The sequence below is a fragment of the Ailuropoda melanoleuca genome, chromosome 14 (assembly GCF_002007445.2).
Source record: "Ailuropoda melanoleuca isolate Jingjing chromosome 14, ASM200744v2, whole genome shotgun sequence".
NCBI classification, from domain to species: Eukaryota; Metazoa; Chordata; class Mammalia; order Carnivora; family Ursidae; genus Ailuropoda; species Ailuropoda melanoleuca.
The window spans coordinates 34,840,016-34,860,555 of NC_048231.1; positions in this window are offsets into that span (position 1 = coordinate 34,840,016).

Genomic DNA, 20,540 nt, shown 5'->3' on the forward strand with positions numbered 1-20,540 from the left:
TGGGACTGCCACTGACAACATGGGAAACGCCATGGAGGACGTGCCATAGAAGACTGGGGGTGGGGTGGGCACACGTTCTGACTTTCAAAAAGAGGTCAGACAAGTAGACTTGACTGGAGTGTCTGGCAAAATTCAGGAAGGAATTAGCTTTTGGCTTTTTTTCTTTTTTTAAGATTTTAAGTAATCTTGACACCCAACGTGGGGCTTGAATTTCCATGCCCGAGATCAAGAGTCGCACACTCTACTGACTGAGCCAGCCAGACGCCCCCCAGGAAGGAATTATCTAACAGATGGTTGGTGACATGTGGACAGGAAAGAGTTGGGTCACCAAGAATTAGTTCAGGGATACCAGTAAGAAGTTATGGGCTGTCCTGATAATGTTCCTGGATGGGGAAGGTATTACAAGACTGTTGTCATTTTATCTGTCTCAGAGAAATATCCCTGGGGGTGCCTGGGTGGCTCAGTCATTAAGCATCTGCGTTCAGCTCAGGTCATGATCCCAGGGTCCTGGGATCAAGTCTCAGCATCGGGCTTCCTGCTGGGGGAGAAGTCTGTTTCTCCCTCTCCCGCTCCCTCTGCTTGTGCTCTCTCTGCCAAATAAATAAAATCTTAAAAAAAAAAAAAAAGGAAAACCTTAAAAAAAAAATATCCCTGGAAGAATTGAATTTGCTGTGATTCGCTGCACGGAGACACAGAGTCGCATGTTAATTACTAACTTTCAGACTGACTGATTGCACCTGTCATCTTGTTGAATTGTCATGACACCCATCCCTTAGGTAGCAGGAAGTCAGCTTCAAGAAAGGGGAAACTGAGGCTGAGGGACACACATACAGACATTCTCCCCCAACTGCACAGCTGGGAAAGCAGGAATTCAAACTCAGATCTGTCTGAATCCAGCGTCCACTTGTTTCCCACTCTGCTCCGTTGTCGAAGGGAGGAGGCATTTTGAACCCTAGAAAGAGCTGCTGCCCTTGAGGGGAGACCCCCCCCCCGCTCTTGAACGTGGCTCAGCAGGGCCTGGAAGCCCCAGTGAGGGGTGCCACAGAAATGACTGCTGTGGCGGGGGCAGCAAGACCTTTCTGCCAAGCAACAGGTGAGAAAGTTCAGAGCACCTGGCAGCGGTCCGGGCACGCAGGAGGCTCTCCCCACGGAAGAACTCCTGCTATTTTTGTAAATACGTTTGATTAACATGAACGGCACGATTCCATCCAAGTCGAGGAGTCTAGTACCCTTTGCCGGTTTGGACAGAGTACAACACAGCTCTTCTCTGGTTCGCCCTCGCCACCCTGCAGCCTTTGTTGGCTCCACCTGCACACCCCCTCCCGCCCCTACTCTCTCAATCGTGGGCCTTATCCACAGGCCAGATAAAGCCTTTCATCCTTTGTCAAGTCACTCAGGTCGTCGCCAACTAATTGATGTCTCCAATCACGGCATTTCTGGAGTTTGTCCCTGTCGTGCCCGAACCTCCAGTCAGTCACGCTCTTCGGAGGCTAGGTTTCTGCTGCCATTCCTCGCGGGCTCGCCTGCTCCCTGGGAACGGATCCCAAGCTCCTCCAGGGCAGGTGGCTCAGGCCACAGGGGCGCACGACTTCTGTGGATGGATCCCTCCTTCAGGGACGAGGTTGAGAGAAGGGTCAGTGCCCCCGCCCAATGACTTCCTGAAGATCCATGTCTCAACACCAAGACTTTACTGGACACCACGACTGGATGGAAGCTTTCAAACAGAATGGAGGAAATGGGGAACTCTGAAATTCTAGGACATGTTAGCTCTCAGATCTGCTGATTTTGAGAACATCGCATTTGCTCCTGTAATCCCCCCGAAGAGGGCAACTGAAACCCTGAGTGCCAGCCTGCTGCGGGCTGCCCCTGCCTAAGGAAGGCTTGGGGGCGTGGGGGGCTGTGGGGACCTCTGCAATCCAGAGATCCCTCTTTCAAAATTCGAGACACACCACGGCACACACCAGACAGCAACACACAGTGCCACCACAACCCGCAAGGTCTGCTGTCCATGCATTCCGTCGGAAAGGGCTCTTGCACTTTCCTAACTGATAGATTGATCAGGAAGGAAATGACAGGCGGGCACTGGCAGCTCTCTTGTGCGTTGAAAAGCCCAGCACTCAAAGCCCTCCTTCCGGGGCCCGGCTCCAGGTAAATGAACAGCTGGGCAAGCTAGCCACGGTCACCTGTCTTTAGGGTTCACGTATATATCTGCGCCTCCGGTGCCTTTGTTTCCCCACAACCGCTACAAATTCACTTACCTCGGCTGACTGTCAGATGCAATTTTGGTGGCTTTAAAAAGCATTTTATAGCAAGTGTGGCCATCATCAGTGTCACAAGAGGGCTCATCACACAGTTGATATAAAAATGCTTTCTAATTTAAAACACTATACCGGGGCTTCTCTGCACACATCATGAAATACCGGGATAGTAAAGCGAAACTGACAAAATATATCACCTTGTGCTAAATCACATTTCATCTGTTAAGTGATTCGAGCATTGCCAAGCAGCAGTGGACACCAAAGGTGGAAGTAAAAATCATGGGAAAAGATTGACAGTCATAGGGGAAGATTGTAGGTTGAGAATGCTCCCCTCCCTCCTTCTTCTGCAAAGTGAGAGAAGAACATGGCTATTTGACCTTCTCGGGTGGACATAAATTGTTGTAAGTGCTTTGTAGGGTCCAGACCTGCCTACTCTGTTGCTAACCAAGGCTGCTACAGGTGCTGAGGATTAAGATGTGGTTTTGACCTCGTACACCAGCTAGGACACTCCAGAAGTGTGGTATGGCTTGCTGTTGGTGATTACGTATTGATAATCACCGAAGCAAATGGCCTGTGGCAGTCAGAAAGCTGAGGCTCTGCTGTGTGACAAGTACCCCTCAGATCTCAGCACCTCAACGAAGGCTCCTTTCTCACTGGCACTTAGGATTGCCAGACTCCAATCAACATACAGGATGCCCAGTTAAATTAGAATTTCAGAAAAGATTACAATATTTTTAGTGTAAGTATGCCCCATGCAATATTTGAAATGGCATGATTATATGAAATTTAAATTTAACTGGGCATCTTGTCTTTTACGGAGCTGGGTGATTCCCACTGCAAAAAAGAGAGTTCTGGAAGGTCTTGCACCTCAAATCAATGCTCTGGCCAGGAAGTGATGCACATTATTTTGCTTACAACTCATTGGCGAGAACTCATCACATGACTTTACCCAAGGACAAGGGTCTTCTGACGTGCTGGCAAGTAGAGAAGCGCATTCATGGCAAGGCGATGTCTGCCTGCGAGCGGAAGGGGGAGAACCTTCTAGGAGCATAAATGGTGTCCGTCCATTCAGGCTCCCATCACAAGATACCACAGACCGGGTGACTTACGATCAACAGAAATTTATTTCTCACCCTTCTGGAGGCTGGTTGAGTTCTGGTGAGGACCTCCTTCCAGGTTCTATCTTCTGGTTGTATCCTCACAGGGAGGACAGTAGAGAAGAGAAGCAAGCTCTGTTGACTCCCACCTCATCTAATCTTGTCACCTCCCAAAGGCCCCACCTCCTGACACCATCACAGTGGGGTAGGGGCAGGTTCCAACACAGGAATTCTAGGGGGACACAAACATTTAGTCCATAAAGAATGGTATCGCTTTTTGGACTTTGTGCACTGTGGCTGGCAGAAACACGCCCCCACGATGTCTCTGACCTAATTCCCAAAAGCTCTGACTAGGTTACCTCACATGACAAAAAGGAGTTTGTAGATGATATTAAAGGTAAAGGCCCAGAAATGGGGATATGGTCCTGGATTATCTGGTGGGCCCAGTGTCATCATAGGGTCCTTAGAAGAGGGAGGCGGGAGGGTGAGAGTCAGGGACAGAGGTGGGATACTCCAAGCAGACACTTTAAGGATAGAGCCAAGCATGCAGGTGGCCTCTAGCAGCTGGAAAAGGCTGGGAACCAACTTCCCCTGAGAGCCTCCAGAAGGAATGCAATGCGGCCAATACCTTGATGGAGGCCCTGTAAGACTCATTATGGACTTCTGATCTCCAGAGCGGTAAGACAACTTGTGTTGTTCAAAGCCACTAAGTGCTTGGTAACTTGTTACAACAGCTATAGGGAGCTCATACATCGGTGAAGAGAAATAGGGGACCAGCTCCTGGATGGCGGATTTCTTGTATGGCAGCCCCCAAAACGAAACCAGGCACAGAGCCAGGAAGCAAGAAGCCAGGCGGGGTGTCTATGAATTGGTGCCAGAACATGGTTCCTCCTCTGACAGAGTGAAGAATGGGCAGAGTATGGAGCTCCGAGGGTGGTGGGGTCACAGGGCTGGCCTCTGCCTGCTGGGCTAAATTTATGCTTCTTGGATTATGTATATTTATTTTCCAGCTGCTATCCTTTAGTGATTAGCAAAACATGTGGAAAATCCTAACTTGTTTCAATTCTGATAGAACCTTCTGGAAGCTCTGCATTCATGTTTTGTCCAAAGCACTAGAGAGCAGACAGTGTGCTTAGGGGCCCCTGGGATGGTGGGGAAGAAATCCACTGAAGGGAAAAAGGAGGCTCAGGGGCCTCTCGATCCACCACCATTTCCTAGGTTTTGAAATCTGTGTTCTTAAGGAGGAATAGCTCACGTTTCCAATATTCTTTCAAGAGAAAAGCCAGTCCTAGAGCATGGAAGTAACATTTGACATCCTGAATCATCACCGGTGATGGCTACATGAGCCACCTTCTCCTGTACCCCCCGCCCACATCCAGAGCGACACAAAGATGAATAAGAACTTCACAGGGAGTTACGGTGCTTGGAACAAATATTTGGCATGGTATAAATATTTCGTGAGCAAGTGAATGCATGAAAAGCTTTTGAATGATTTTCATAAACTTTTACATCTCAGTTGAGCTTTTATGTATCTAAATTTATCTGTAAATGGGAGATGGAAGAACATTGGTATATTTTCTTTTCCATCATTGTTCAGGATAAGCCACCCCGGCTCCATTATGTCATAGACTCAATTGCCAAACCATGGCGTTCTGGAAGGGCCGGTTTTATCCTTCAGGCTTCCGATCAGGGCCAATTTTAGAATTTTTAATGCTATGCCTTGATCTCTGGTACCTTCTATCAAATTCTTGGTTTGAGATTCATTCTGGCTTGCTTTGTTTTGTGTTTTTCTTTGCCACCCCAGAACACCATTAAACTGTTCTCTGTCACTCCGAGCGGATACACAGCCAGGACAGGGTGGGGGTCTGGGGAGCAGTGACAGGGAATGAGGGAGAGGGAGTGGACATCATCGCATGTCTCAGAGACTTCATCTGAAGAGTGCTCCGGGCAATGTTCTCCAGGAGCCACTGCTGAGCAAGGGGTGGTGGGCCCGCAGAGGAAGGGCAGAAGGGGCCAACTCAGGGAAAGATGAGTCAGTGGGGTGTCTGAGCCAGAAGAGGCTTTCTGGGTGCAGACTCATGCATGTCTCCGCATGAACATCAGCGGGATTCCTTTCCAGAAGGAAATAAAGCATGTGAGGACCTGGTCAGGGAGCTCAGTAGAAACTGAACTTCCCGAGAAACGCGTTCTCTCCTCTGCCCAGCAAGGAGCATTCACCCGAGGTGTGATCACCTCCGCCCTTCCCCATCCTGCCTCAGTTCTCTGTAATGGCATCGATGCAGACGTCTGTGCCCTGACCCAGCTTCCTAACCCAGCGCAGGATGCCGAGAAGTCAGGGGCAGCTCATCCATTCATTCCAGGGCTATCGAGAGCCTGCTAGAGCAGGAGTCAAAAATCTCCTATCCGGCATACAGGCCCCCCACTTACCCGCAATGCCCCCTCATGTATCAAGGTTTCCCCCTCTGAGCTCGGTTGACTTATTTTCCCCAATTATTCCTTACCTTCACCTTTCAGGAACTCGACAGTCTGGGCAAATTAGACCCTATAACAGCACCAGGAGTGAGAACAACAATGATGTCAGGGGAAATTACATTTACTGAAGCCCGGTCTTGTGCCAAAGCATGGTTTTAAGCATTTTTAATTCACTCACCAAACTTAATGATTTCACAAATGGAGAAGCCACGGCATAGGGGGGTCAGGTCATTTCTCAGCGGACCTGGCCCTATTCTTCTGTGATGGGGGGCACTTCCTCAAACCCTTTCTTAAAGGAATAGCTGAATCCTACATTTCCACTGGGACTCAGGTTGGATGAAGGTCACTTTCTGTGGAAAGCCTTCCTGGCTGCCCCTGGGTAAGTGTAAGCTTCCCTCCCCGGAACTTTACGCAGCTCTGTCTCCCCCACGCCCCGCGATTCTTACGGCTGTCAGCGTGCTTGGAGTGACGTTAGTAAGTGTTCTGACTTTGTAAGGACTTGGCCTTTGGTACACCCAAACGCGTGGTCACGTCATCACCATCATGGCTGCCTGCGCCATGGGCTCATTTTACATCAGAGCGAAGAGAAGACAGTGCAGGGGTGGGGAGCACCTGCCCGGGATTTACACACGTCACAAGGTAGGGGCTCAAGCAGATGGAGGGGCTGGGAAGGCCCAGCTGACGTGTAGAATGCAGATATTCACTGGTGGGTGCATTGGGAGTGCTCAGAAAAAAAACAGTTGTTTCTCAATTGTCAGAAGAAAAAGAAAATAAAGGTGAAACTCCATTCTATGGAGCAGACTGGACAGATTCCTCCTTTGTTCCTGAAGCAAACAGCAATAATAATAATAATGATAACAATACTTATAAAAAAAAATTCATGCCCTCATTCATTTGAGGAATCAGACCAGAAGGGTGAAGGGTAGCCAGCACCTCTTGAGTTGCAAGCAGGCAGGTCAGACCAGTGTCCAGCTAACATTAAGTTGTAACGGCAGCATCTCCCAGACACTGTTGATGGACATTAATAGGTGCTGAGCAAAAAAGGAACCCGTGCTCGGGAAAGCATGAGGAATGCTGCCTGGAACAGGATTCCATGGGCTTCCTCCCTGCAGGACTTCTCAGAGCCTTAAACATGCCTCGTGAGGGTTCAAGAGGGGGTGTCAGATGTATCAGCACCAAAGCTCGTTCGATCACACAGTTCTTTTAACAAGGAGCATCTCAAAGCACTAGGGTTCCCGGTATTTGGGTATTTGGGAGCGGAGCTTCTGAATAATGCATACTTTTCATAGGCTTCAGGGAGCCTTGTGCCCACAGAAATGTATCATGTGGGTGTTTTACTGCAATAAGGGTAGAGGTGGAGAAATATTTAGCAAATGCAGAATCCAGGCATTTTGCTGAGCACTTTTGATGCTAAAGTAAGATAATTGAAACCACACTAAAGTTCAAAAGCCTCATTTGTGTACATGAGTCTAGTGCCATTTTATCTATTACTACACTTGAATAATACAGGATTTTATTCAGTACTAATAGTGTGGGTATAATTATATGTTTTTCACACATGTGGAATTAATGGCACTAAATATAAAATAAGTAATCTGGAAAATTAGTCTTTAGGAATTTCATCTCATATTCAACACAAAAACATTAATGCATTTGAACATTTTTCTCCCGTGGAAACACTTAAATGAAGACAAATGTCCCCACCAGAACTTTTTATACATGGAATTGCTTGAAGGTGCTAGATCGTAATTACAGCAAATAGAAGCTTGGGCATTTTAGTCCAGTGAACACAGCCAAGTAATAAAACATTAATCTTTTTTTTTTTTTTCCATTTCATTGAGTACATCCAACCGCATTAAGTGAGCACTTACTAGGTGCAAGGCTTTGTCCGGAATGACGAGGGAAAGTGCAAGAGTCATGTGGCTACAGAGCCTGCTTCTGGAAGCTTCTAAACTCACGGTTGGGGGGTGGGGTGGGCATCTTAGTTGGGCAATTTCTGTTTCGAATGACATCAAGTTCTTTGTACTTACGTAACTGAGAAGTTCAAGGGCAGGTCTGGCATCAGGCATGGCTGAATTCAGACACTGACAGCTGTAGGCAAGGCCTGGATTTTTGCTCAGTTGCTGGGCACTGTGGCTTCGTTGCTGGCTCTTCTTTTGCCCTGGTGGTTGCAAAACACTGCTAGCACGTCTTGCCTCCCACTTCCAGTTTCAAGTAAAGACCCCCTAAGCTTCTGTCCCGGTACCTTGCACAATAATTCTCAGACTCCCTCTGATTGGACCAGCCCAGGTCACATGCCCACCCCTGAACCAATCACTGAGACCAGGGAACTGAGTGCTGATAGGCTTAGGGTTGGGGGATCCACACCCAGGACACTTAAGTGGAAGCCAAGAGCTTTTACTGGGTGAAGGGGGTACCTGCTGGGCAGGCCAGTGACACGTTCCCCTGCATAGAGGAAGGCTGACCTGGAAACAAGAACTTAACGGTGGAAACAGAGGGAAAGGTACAGTGCAACACAGAAGTCACGTGGGGGCACTTGGGGGTCTGAAAGCGCATCTAATGTCCGTGTGGAGTGTGGATATTGAAGGGTTAAATGTCGGTGGCCTGCGAGCGCGGGGTTGGACCCTCCGGCACAAGGGACGGTACCTGCGGAATCACAGAGGCATGTCATTGGAGAGTGGGTGGAAGGATCTGAGCATTTCCATGTGGCTGGAGCGCAGAAAGCCCAGAGAGATGGAGGAGAGGCAGGGAGGAAAAGAGTCTGGAGTTCGATCAGGGAAGGCCTTAAATGCCTCAAAAGGAGGCTCTTTTTTTCCAGGCATCTGTAAGGTCGCCAAGAAACACACATAAAAGTGCTGAGTGTAACTTCCCAAACTGCCTTCGATCCCACTGCCCTCATTAGCATTGGGTTTTCGTGATTAAGCATGTTCCTTTGAATCCAACTTTAAAAAAAAATCCCCTAAACTTCTTCCTATTAAAGAATAATGTTAATTGGTGAGTGTGTATAAAAGAGGGTTATATGGCCCATTGAGTTTATATAGATTGAAATGCTAAGTAGTCCTGGGCAGAAGCCTCAGTGGGGAAGAGAGGGTTAGCACTCATCAGCTTTATGTCCTCTTTCCTATTTACAGCCTACCCCTTACAGTGCTCGGGAGCAAGATAAACAGAGCTCTCCTTATAGCTTCGTAAGAAAGAAAAAAGAAATAGCCCCGAACTCCACAACCCATTTCATTGCTGAGGAATCTGTTCTGTTTGGCAAACTTGATGTTCTTCTTGAAACATGGGACCAGGAAGAAACGGATAGCATCCCTTTCCCTCCAGTCCTCCTGTTGAACCACTGATGACAGAACTTTCAGATCCCGGCTCCCACCACACCATTCATTCATTCATTGATTCTTTCATTCATTCATCAAACATTTAGAACACCAGGCACCATCACAGACCCCTGGAATATATTAATGAGCAAAGAGGCAAAGTCTTTGCTCTCCTGGGCCTGATACTCCAGCAAGGGCACCAGACGATCTCAGATAAACAAATACATGGGTTATGTGATGCTGGAGTGTGTCACGTATGAAGGGAAAGAGCAGGCCTATGGTGGCATGTAGGAGGAACTGCTATTTCAGGTGAGCTTAGCAGGGAAGACTGAACAGAGACCTAAATGAAGTGAGGGGGTGTATCAGTCAGGCTTCTCCAGAGAAACAGGACCAATAAAGATGTGTAAACGTATATATATAATTTTTTTAAAGATTTTTATTTATTTATTTGAGAGAGAGCAAGAGAGGGTGGGTGGGGAGGGGCAGAGGCAGAGGGAGAAGTAGACTCCCCGCTGAGCAGGGAGCCTGAGATCCAGGACTCGATCCCAGGACCTGGAATCGTGACCTGAGCTGAAGGCAGATACTTCACCGACTGAGCCACCCAGACGCCCCATATATATATAGTTTATTATAAGGAATTGGCTCGCATAATTACGGACGTTGACAAGTCCCAACATCTGCCGTCTGCAAACAGGAGATCCAGGAGAACATGGCATCGTCTCCATCACTGTCTGAAGGCCTGAGGACCAGGGGTAAGTGCAAGGCCAGAAGCAGACGGGCTCACAACCCAGTAAGAGTTGACGTTTCAGTTTCAAGTCTGAAGACAGGAGAAAAAAAATCCAGTGGTAAGCTCCAAGGCAGTCAGGTAGGGAGAGTCCATCTCACTCAGCCTTTTGTTCTCTCGAGGCCTTCAACTGATTGGATGAGGCCCACCCACATTAGGAAAGGCAGTCTACTTTGCTCAGTCTACTGACTCAAATGTTAATATCATGTAGAAACACACTCAAAGGCACGCTCAGAATAATGTTTGACCAAATATCTGGGCACCCTGTGGCCCAGGCAAGTTGACACACAAAGTTAACCATCATGGCAGGCGAGTCATGTAGGCATGAAGGAAAGAGCATTGCAGGCAGAGAGAACAGCAAATGCAAAGGCCCTAAGGTACCCTTGTTTGGTGTGCTTGAGGACCACAAGGATGCCAGTGGGGTGAGGGGACATCATGCGGAACGTTTAGGATGGTGGGAGATGAGGTCCCGGAGGTCGTAGGGGAGATGCTGGTCAGGAGGGTGCTCTTGTGTGTCAAGGGGAGGATTTTAGATCTTAGGGGGATTTTTTTTTTAAAGATTTTATTTATTTATTTGGCAGAGAGAGAGACACAGCCAGCGAGAGAGGGAACACAAGCAGGGGGAGTGGGAGAGGAAGAAGCAGGCTCATAGCGGAGAAGCCTGATGTGGGGCTCGATCCCAGGACTCTGGGATCATGCCCTGGGCTGAAGGCAGACACTTAACGACTGTGCCACCCAGGCGCCCCTAGATTTTAGGGGGATTTGACTCCTGCCCCCTTTATGCCCTGCCTGCCCTATTGAGACCTCCTCCTTGGCACTTCCAGTGCAGGAAGCCATATATTTACTAGGATGTCTCCCTTTCCCACCAAATCATGACCCGACCCATAGGCCGAGGGCTCCTTTATCTCTGAGTCCCCAGCACCCACAGGACACCTAGGAGGATTTCACATGCATTTGTTGAAACACAATAAGCCTGTCTTTTGACAGGGGATATCAAATCTGTATGAAAAAAAGTGTGGATTTCCCGTTTTTCAAGAGTTTTGCAATTGAATCCAATCTCTAGTCAACTAAATTCAACAAACATTTGTTGCTTACCTTCATTATGCAAGGCATTGTGTTGGATGCTGGGGAGTCAGGAACGAAAAGTAAAAAAGTAAAAACAGACACATGATAAACAAACTGATATGCCAGTCGCCATACCGCGGGTTTCCAGCCGCTCACACTCCCTCGATTCCTGCAGCAACACTCAGAGGCACAGTCTACGGACCTGGGATCCTTGCTGTTCAAGGAGGTGGAAGCTCATGCAGGTGGAGAAGGGAGCTCGCCCCAAGTCACCCCAAAATGAGAAGCATGGATTGACACTCTGTTGTTCAGACTCTAAAACATTCCCCTAGACCACATGGTCAGGGTCAGACCTTCCCGTATAATGCACCATGGTCAGGGCCAGATCTTCCCCTATAAGCCCCCCAGGTCAGGCTAAAACTTTCCCCTGTAGTCTGCGGGGTCAGGGTCAGACCTTCCTCTACACCCCACCTTGCTCAGGGAGCTTGCGGTGAAGTAAGGGTGACGTGTGCGTCGCGTAATGTCTGCATAACAGCTGTAATATAAGCCAGACCACCCTTAGTGCCCCCCCGGGGTCTGCTGGGGTCACTCCGAGGGACGGCACCCACCACCTCTGGAAATAGCGCCTTAGGAACAGGACGCGTGGGTCGGGTGTAGCAGTGATGGGAAGGTGCGGACGCGAGAGCAGCCCACGGGGCCGGCCCCCCTGGTGCTTAGGCGGCGGTGACTCCCTCTGTTTCCCTGGCACCAGGTGATCCCAGCTCCTGATCGCCACCTCCTTGTCATCTGAGCCGAACGCGTGCATGGCCTCTGCTCCATTTCACAGCTGCTGCTTTTGCAGAGTACCCCGTTTCCCTCCAGTGCCGCTGCGGAAACGGACACGAGTCCACATCCTAAGGAAGCGTCCCAGCCCACAGTTTATCAGGGTCACTGCACCCCTCGTGGTCCCATTCGTGCTTAGCCCTTGCCGCGGTTCCAGCAGCCCCGGGGAATCTGGCTCAGACGTCTGAGTGCATGCGTCCTCTCCTAGCCCGGTGAACCCGCTGTGCAGGTGGAAACACAGACAGTTCTCCCCACACAGGTACCTTGGGGAAGGAGTTCCTTGGAGGCGATTTCCTTCTGCATCTCTCACAAACCATCTAGTCGAATTATGTGTGTTAAACACAGCTCCCAGTGTAAGAATGGATCTGTTTTGCAAGACGGCATTATGGGTGGTAAAATTATTTTTCTAATTATACTGTACCTTCAATGTATAAGGTGTGATTCATATATAATCACCGTTTTAATGTTTCATTCCTTCCCCGGGAAAAAAGTGATGGGAATAAAATATCAATATTCTTCTTAAAATAGACAGTTCATCTGACATGTAATTTACTCGAAGGACGAGATATCAATTAAAAGAGGATGATAAGACATTTTACTTTTTTCCCCCTCATTTTATGTTGAGAAGGAGTATCAGAAATGTTTGAACCTTTTCTTCCTTTATTAAGTTACAGGAAACAGACTTAATACCAGCGTATATCAAAATGAATGTAAGGGCAAGAGAGACACGATCTTTAAAATACTTTTATTTGTTTGATGATATCTTATCTAAAGCATTGTATTACCTCATGTTAAGAATTCATACCTCGGTGAGTCTTGTCAGTCTGTTTTGGTTTTGAACGACAGTAATTTCTAAAAAATGACATTTTAGTGGGTTGGTCATTATATAAAGGGCCCTGCAGGCTTAAACAATAGGTACCCAAGAGCTACAAAGCAGATTAGAGGGAGTGAGTTTGGGGCTTGGAAATACGCAGCAGTTTGGAGGTCATTCCATCAAAGCAGTCGCTGGCCCAACGCTTCCCCGACTTGATTTAGCTGCAGTGTCTACAGATCACGTTAGTCTTAATTTGCTGGATCAAGTGATGCAAGATGAGAGTTGTAACATATATATCAGAGGCAGACAGGAACTTTTTATTTCTGGAATTCGTTTTGTTTAAATGTTAATTTTGGTGATACGTTTTCCCTGGTGTCGAGATCGATTTCTGCTACAGTGCAGCGTCGCGAATCAATGAAGGAGCGGATGAGCAATGAGATCAATGAGTGAAAAAATGAGTGTCTGGATGGGTCGCTAGATGGCTGGATAAATGAGTAAGTGGGTTGATTCCGTAGTGGATGGATGGACAGCTGGCTCAGTGGGAGAGGAGAGGGAAGGCTCTCAAGCCCAAGGAGAGAATGAATAATTTTGACGGAGTTGAGAGTATCTGGGTTTGACCATGGAAGGAGTATGTAGAAATAATTCTGGACTCAGAATCTTTCCTGATCTACCCCTCCAGCTCAGGGTCCTCCTTAGGACTCCATGTCTGTGTTTCAGTGACCATCCCCCACCCCCAGAGACCTGACCTCTGACATTGCTTCTCTTTGGTTGAATTGTACCTCTCTGTCGATGTGACTTTTTCTGCCCCAAGTTCTGAGCTCCTGGATTGCAGGACTTTTGATTTCTCTGACCCCCTAGAGCTTCATCTGTTCAAAACGTTTTGTTCCCAGAATCCAGGGAGCTCAATAAATATTAGCTAATTATTTAAATAAATGTCATGTGTACTTATGGCAGTGGACCATGATCTGGGGACGCAAGTCCGTAAAGTCTTGTCTAAACTTTGCATTTTGGGAAGCAGCCTTGTGATTCCTTCTGGGCTCCCCGTCATTCAGCAGACATTTGGTACAACGGCATGTAGAGACCAAACGAGCCCACGGCAGTGAAACAAACAAGAGAAGCGATGCTTTCTCGTATCACCACTGCCCCACAGAACCCAAATTCATCACCTTTGCTCTGACCACTTGGCAGCTTCCTTTCTTGCTCAAGAGGAAGAAAAGTGCCAGTTGTGGCACTTTTGAGAACAGTGGAGGCAGATGACCTGGGTCCAAATCCCAGCGTCGCCACTTACTGACTCCAAAGCCCTAAACCTCGCTTTCCCATCTGTACAATGGGCTTAGTAGAACTCTCTACTTGATATGTTTCCAGGATTAAATGAGCCAGTGCTTCCCTGCCTCCTGCTGAGCGCCCGATAAATGTCAAAGGCGATGATGATGATGGTGGTGATGGTGATGATAATAAGACCTAACATTTATTGAGCACTTTGGGACTCACCTGAGAATGGGCTAGGAGGAGATAAAACATCATTGCAGGTGAGAACAGACTAAGGCCCTAATTTGGATTAGCATCCGGGTTTGTCTCCTCTCCTAGAAGCACTCAGAACAGCCAGCTCTACAGACAAATCTTCTGAAGAGTGCTTGGCTCGTAGGAGATGCCCGATAAATGTCAATTATCAACAACAAAATATACGACTAGCAGCACGTGCAGGTGAATAATGAATAGTAGAGGGTCCCTGCCATCGAGGAGCTCACTCCTCCAGGGGGCTGAAGCCATGCCCACGTAAGAATAATGCATGATTGAAAGCAGGGAACCTTTTAAGAGAGGAATCCTGAAGAGGATTATCTTGGGGGGGGGTGGCTGACTTCAGGTCAAGGTATCAGGGATGCTTCCTGCACAAGATGACATCAGACTCTGGCCTTGAAGGGCGGTGGGAGTACACAGGATGAATCTATAGGAAAAGGGCATTGCGGGTGCAAAGAGGGAACAGCATGATCAAGTACAGTGACCAGGAAGCCGACACCTGGGCCTGAGGTAGGCTTTTATCGGAGAGTAGAATTGGAGCGAAATAGAGATTTCACAGCTCCCATGCAAGGATGAAATGCCCCGTTGGGATGTATCACGTTCTTGTAAATCACACATTAAAGGGATAAATGACTGTTGCAACAAATGTGACAAAATATCAGTGTACTTGCTATTTAAAGAGCTTGGAAAAATCAAGAAGAGAAAAGGAACACTTACATAAACAAGGTCAAAAACATGAGAATGCAAACCGCCATCAGCTCCAGCTTCGTGGCTATGAGGCCTGGGTAGTCAGAAAGGGCTCTGTGTCTAGAAGGGTCCTGTACGTGGTTTAATGACTTGCTGTCACCATCTTGAAATTCTTAATGGTTTTTGAACAAGGGGCATCCCCACTTTCATTTTGTACCAAGCCCTGCAAATTACATAGCCGGTTCTGTCTGCAGTGAAGAAATACAAAGAGACAACATGTATATGTCAAGAAAACTCAACGTCATTGTTAATCAAGGGGATAAAAATGGAATTATAAAGACACACCAATTTATATTTATCAAATTGGCCCAATGAGAACAATGCAGTCAAAGGAATGGTGAGATGAACACATTGGAAACTCTTGGTGGGCTCAGCATCCTTATCCACTCACTCCCCACCCATGGGCTTGGTTGAAAGCAAACACTCAATGCTCCCCATGCCTCCAGGCCCCACCTTCCAGAACCACACCCTCGTGTCCTCTGACCATCGGAGAAACCCTTGTGTGTTTTCCCCACATCCTCATGTTTGTGGACTCACTTTTCTTCCTGAGGACTCCACTCTCATGCCATGAGGCAGCTCTGCCCGCCCCCCCCCCAGCCTCACCACGTGGGACCCAACCCGGGGCAAGCCTCTGCCACCCCAACATACTAAGGGGGGGAGTGGTGGTGTGCGGAGCCCGTAGAGCCTGCCTGGAAAGCAAGTCTACCATCTACAGTAAGAGAATATCTCTTCCTGCTTCGAGATGTGAGATTTTCCCCAAATGTATTATGTCAGGATTCCTTTAGGTTGCAAGTGACAGAAAATAAACTCAGAACAGTTTAAGGAGAAAGAATTAGAAAACTTATTGGCAATAGGAAACCCTTCCAAGATGATAAGCAGACCTCAGACACACATACACACACACACAGAAACATGCATACACACATGTATGCAGATATGCACACACACAAATACATACACACATACACATGCAGACACGTGTGTGCACACGTGAATAGTAATTGCTGAGTTGTTTATGGTAGCATAAAATTCAGAACAGACTAAATGTTTAACCACAAGGGATATTTCAAACTAATTGCTGAATATCTATATAATCAAGTATTATACAGTTATTAAGCATCACGTTTTCTGAGGATAATAAAAGCTAATAATGATGACAAGAGCTAGCATTCTAACATTTATTGCACACCTGCTATGTCCCAGGCACTGTTCTAAAATAACTCGTTCAATTTAGGATTTTTAAGGATATTTAGGGAGGTGAGAAAATGCTCACACTCTGTTGCTCAAGGGGAGAAAAAATAGAATACATAATTGTTTTTCCATAGTGATCTCAGGTTTGTCGTATGTGTTTATCACATCTATTTTATATTATACATACTGCAGAAAAAGAACCCGGGACACCTGGGTGGCTCAGTAGGTTAAGCGTCTGCCTTTGGCTCAGGTTATGATCTCAGGGTCCTAGGATTGAGCCCCGCGTCAGGCTCTCTGCTCAGCGGAGAACTTGCTTCTCCCTCTCCCTCTGCTGTGCTCTCTCTCTGTCAAATAAATAAATAAAATATTAAAAAGAAAAAGAACCCAACATAATTATTATATCTGAGGGATTATATCCAGGTATGGAGACTGCAGGATATTTTTATTTTTTCTTTATTCTTCTGTATTTTATCACTTGTCTATCATGAACATACAATATCATATGTCAATGATTACTAGAGAGCTAATCATCATTCAGATGGATGCCGGGGAAAGAGTTATTTGGTTTGATTTGGGAGATAACGTCAAAGGAAAAAAGAAATTGCTTGAATACATGGTTTGAGCTAAAACATGGAAGGCCTTGAAAGTCGGGCTGAGAAGATGGTGTTTAATTGGAAAGGAGTGGGGAGCCATGGAATGTTTCTGAGAGAAGTAGTGACAAATTCAGAGCAGGAAATGAATGAAGGCTTTTAGTAAGAGCAGTAAGAGTAGAGGGTCCAGAAGCTGCAAGCAGATTGGAGAGGTAGACTGCCGGGTCTGGCAGCCAGAGCTCCTTAGACAAGGGAATTAAGAGAGAAGGAGCTCAGGATGTCTTCAGAGATTCCCAGGGGTGCAGGATGGAAGGGGGTTCAGATGGAGAAGCCCCAGGACAGGGGATAACCTGTCACCTGATGGGGTCTTCTTGCCTCTCTGGCTTTTACCACCTTCCTCCTCCTTTTTCTGTAAGAAAGAGATAAATCACAGAGATAAAGCATATTTTGACCCTCTAGATTTTGAGTCCCAGTTCAGTTTTCTGTGGATGTCCACTGTAGTTCTCCAAACACGTCTCCACTAATGTCAGACTTCAAAATCTGTGGTGAAGCTCTCAGCGGACGCAGGCAGTTCAAGACGACTTACAACCTTGGAGCATTTAACCATGGCCATGTTTTCCCCCAGCTGAAGATGGGTGTGTGACTTAGGTCATCGGGATTTGGGGCTTGCACATTTGGAAGAGATTTGGAGACATGTTTTCTTTTCAGACAAATGGCTTTGCAAATAATAAAGTAAATTTCACTCAATTATATCAGTGGGGCACATGCTACGTCTTTGAGGGTAGAGGTTCGATTGGACTTTAAGAGGAAAGCCGTCATTGCTCTGTCTGTAATGCATGGCCTTGGGTGGCAGCGTGGCCATTCTGGGACTTATCTTGGGACCCCTGGAATGGGACAACAGCGGTGCCTCACCTCGTAATTATAATGCGGATGAAATGAGTCGGCATTTGTAAAAGACTCAAGGAGACCCGCACGCAGCACCTCACGGACAGATGCCAGTTCTTGCCGTGCCTGTGGCCACGACCGTTGTCATTATTCTCAGACTAACACAGTTTCTCCTTCATCTACAAAGTCTTCTCTGAATCCTCTAATTCACAGGCACGTTTCCCCTGGTGAGCTGATACCACACTTCATAAACGCCACTTACCTGTCCGGTCTTAATCAATTTTTAATTAATGTGCCCGGCGTCCCCGTCCAGATGAGAGGAGAAAGAGCACAGCCTTGGCAAACCCAAGTGAGGACTCTGGCTCTCGCCCTGACTCTCCGACTTCGGGGCCCATCAGTGACCTGCTCCAAATGCCAGTTACCTCAAAGTGTGCCCACGCGTGTCTCCCTCAAATAGCGGCATCGAGAGGATTAAATAAAGTACGGCTTTTTCAGCACCTGGCATGCTGCCCGACACAAAGAAAGTGTTCGCTAAATGTTTATTGAATTTTAAAATAATTATGATGGATGGCCACTCGCATCTTCATTTTGCATATTGTCTCGGAAAAGCCCTAAACCTACATACTCCTTGGCATCGTAGATTCAGATAATTTATCCTTTCCATGAAAACTCCCGGCTGGGGGCAGACACAATGCTGTTGCCCCTCAGCCTTTCTGACCAGGGGTTTAGGGTCCCCATGTTCTTCCCTACTGGCTCTAAATCAATCTTCGGCAAAGCCTCTTCATGGCAGCAGGGAGAGTGCTGGAGTTGGGGTCCTATGTGCTGCACTGACGCCCCCGCTTTGTGCTTTTCTATCCCTGTGACCTTGAGCAAATCACATCCTCTCTCTGGGATGGGATATTTACCCTGATCTAAAAAAAAAAAAAAGGTATCATTACCAATTTCAAAGGGATGTCATGAAAATTACAAAGAGATAAGTACAGGAAATTGCTTTATAAAGTCTAAAGCATTGTGCCAACAGAAGCTTGTTTTTTATTCATATACAGTATTTTTCTTTAGCACTGTAGATGTGAGATGAGGGGCCGTAAATATATTTACACCTTTTCCATATGATTGTTTTTGTAAGTGCACGTTTTTGTTGGAACGTATTAGAGAAAGGATTTATTAGCAAATTCTGACCTTATCTAATGGATTCATTCATATATTCGGTAAACATTTAGAGAGCGTTTCCGTATTCAAGGCACTGTGCTCAGTGCTGTGGGACAGATATAAATAAGACAAATTCCCCCACTCCAAAGAATAACACCGTTGGGTTTGAAAAGCTAAAAAAATTTTTTTTGTTTTTAAATGTCTTTTGCTTAGTTCCAGTTTCTGCACGTTAGATTGCACTCCTTTCTCTTTTTCTTAAGGGGAGGTGGCCACCTCGGCTACCTTCTTACCTTGTCTGTGCGTAACAAAGTCTGTTATGCATCCATGTCATATCCCTCTTGTTCAGAAACATCCCATAAGGACATGGCTTTGCTCCACACTTTAACGTGATGTCGTATTTGCAAACAGAACCTCCCCCAATAGTTATTCATGTAATTCTATTAATATGATCTCAATCACCATATGGCAGTGTGATACCAATTACATTGTTGCAACCAGCCGACTTTAGGAGAAAAGCGACCATCTTCCCAGCCGAGGACGGCACCCTCATTAGAAAGATCCCCCAAATCATGGTTTCTCAGCTCCCTTCTCCGTGAGATGTATTTCCCCCATTATTCAATCAGGATATTCTTGGCGATCCTCAAAAGACTAAGTGTCAAAAAAAGGTTGGAATATTTATTTTCTTTTTTTTCTACGTGAAATGTACAATGTATGTGGCGTTGGCCCATGTCTTGATAAATGCAAGGCTTACACGGCATTTTTTGTTGTCGTTAATTAGAATAGAGCATGCACAGCTCAGTTGCTGCTGAAACAAAACACAAAACTTCACTTAAACCAATGCAAAGCACATATATTTATTTTTGAGCTCTAAACACAAGTAGTTTGTCTCAGTTACAAAACTCCTGACAATGGTGTAAAAACGTGCATATCACGGCATACTGCATCCCTCTCTAGGACCCTGTGTGTGAAAGAGCTTCCTTTTCTCCCCCAAAGAATTACATTCGGCACCACATGTCAAAACACAATTGTAATTGTGTAGCACAATATTTCATAAATCTGAAAATGTTTTAAAAACCCATTGTATTTTCGAAGCTTCCAAAGTCATTTCCTGGGTTAGCATTTTTTTTTTTCTGCACTAAGCCTGCCTTTTTTTTTTTTCCTTTCTGATTTCCATATTCCCCAATAATTATTAAGCATTCTTATCTCCCAGGCAGGCATCTCTGATGTAGACGCTGGTTAGCAGTGGCTGTAATTCTTGTGAATGACTACATTTTAAAATCTTGTGTTAAAGCATCTTACCCAGCTTCCTGAAGTTAGCAGATGGCCTCAAGAAAGGCTCGTTTTAATTTTTCAAGTGCATAAGTATAATAATCCGCACTAATGTATGCACATAACAATAAAGTGTGCTCGTTGGGCAATTATATTCACAGTTTCATACGTGGACCTGTGAGGATGGGTTTATCAACGTGCAAATGTATAAGCGTGGACATAATAGTCATAGGATCAAAATAGGCGATCAAAATGGCTAAGTCAGAAAAGAAAATAATTAAAAGCGGCAGTAGGGAAAAAGCCAAGGTGGGGAAGAACGTCTCTGTCACCAGAATGGAAAAGTTTGTGAAAGCCATTTAGTAGAACTGAATATCAAAACATTTTAACTTTTTCAAAGTTTTCAACATTAAACAATTAGGATGAAACGCAATTAGGCAGCACATTGTAGAGGATGGTCACTTTCTGCATGTCATGTGGCTTTAAAAACAAGTCAGATAAATGATGATGCCATTAAAACTGAACTAATTAAAGAAAGCTTCTTTTAAGAACTCATTAACTGCAACCTCAT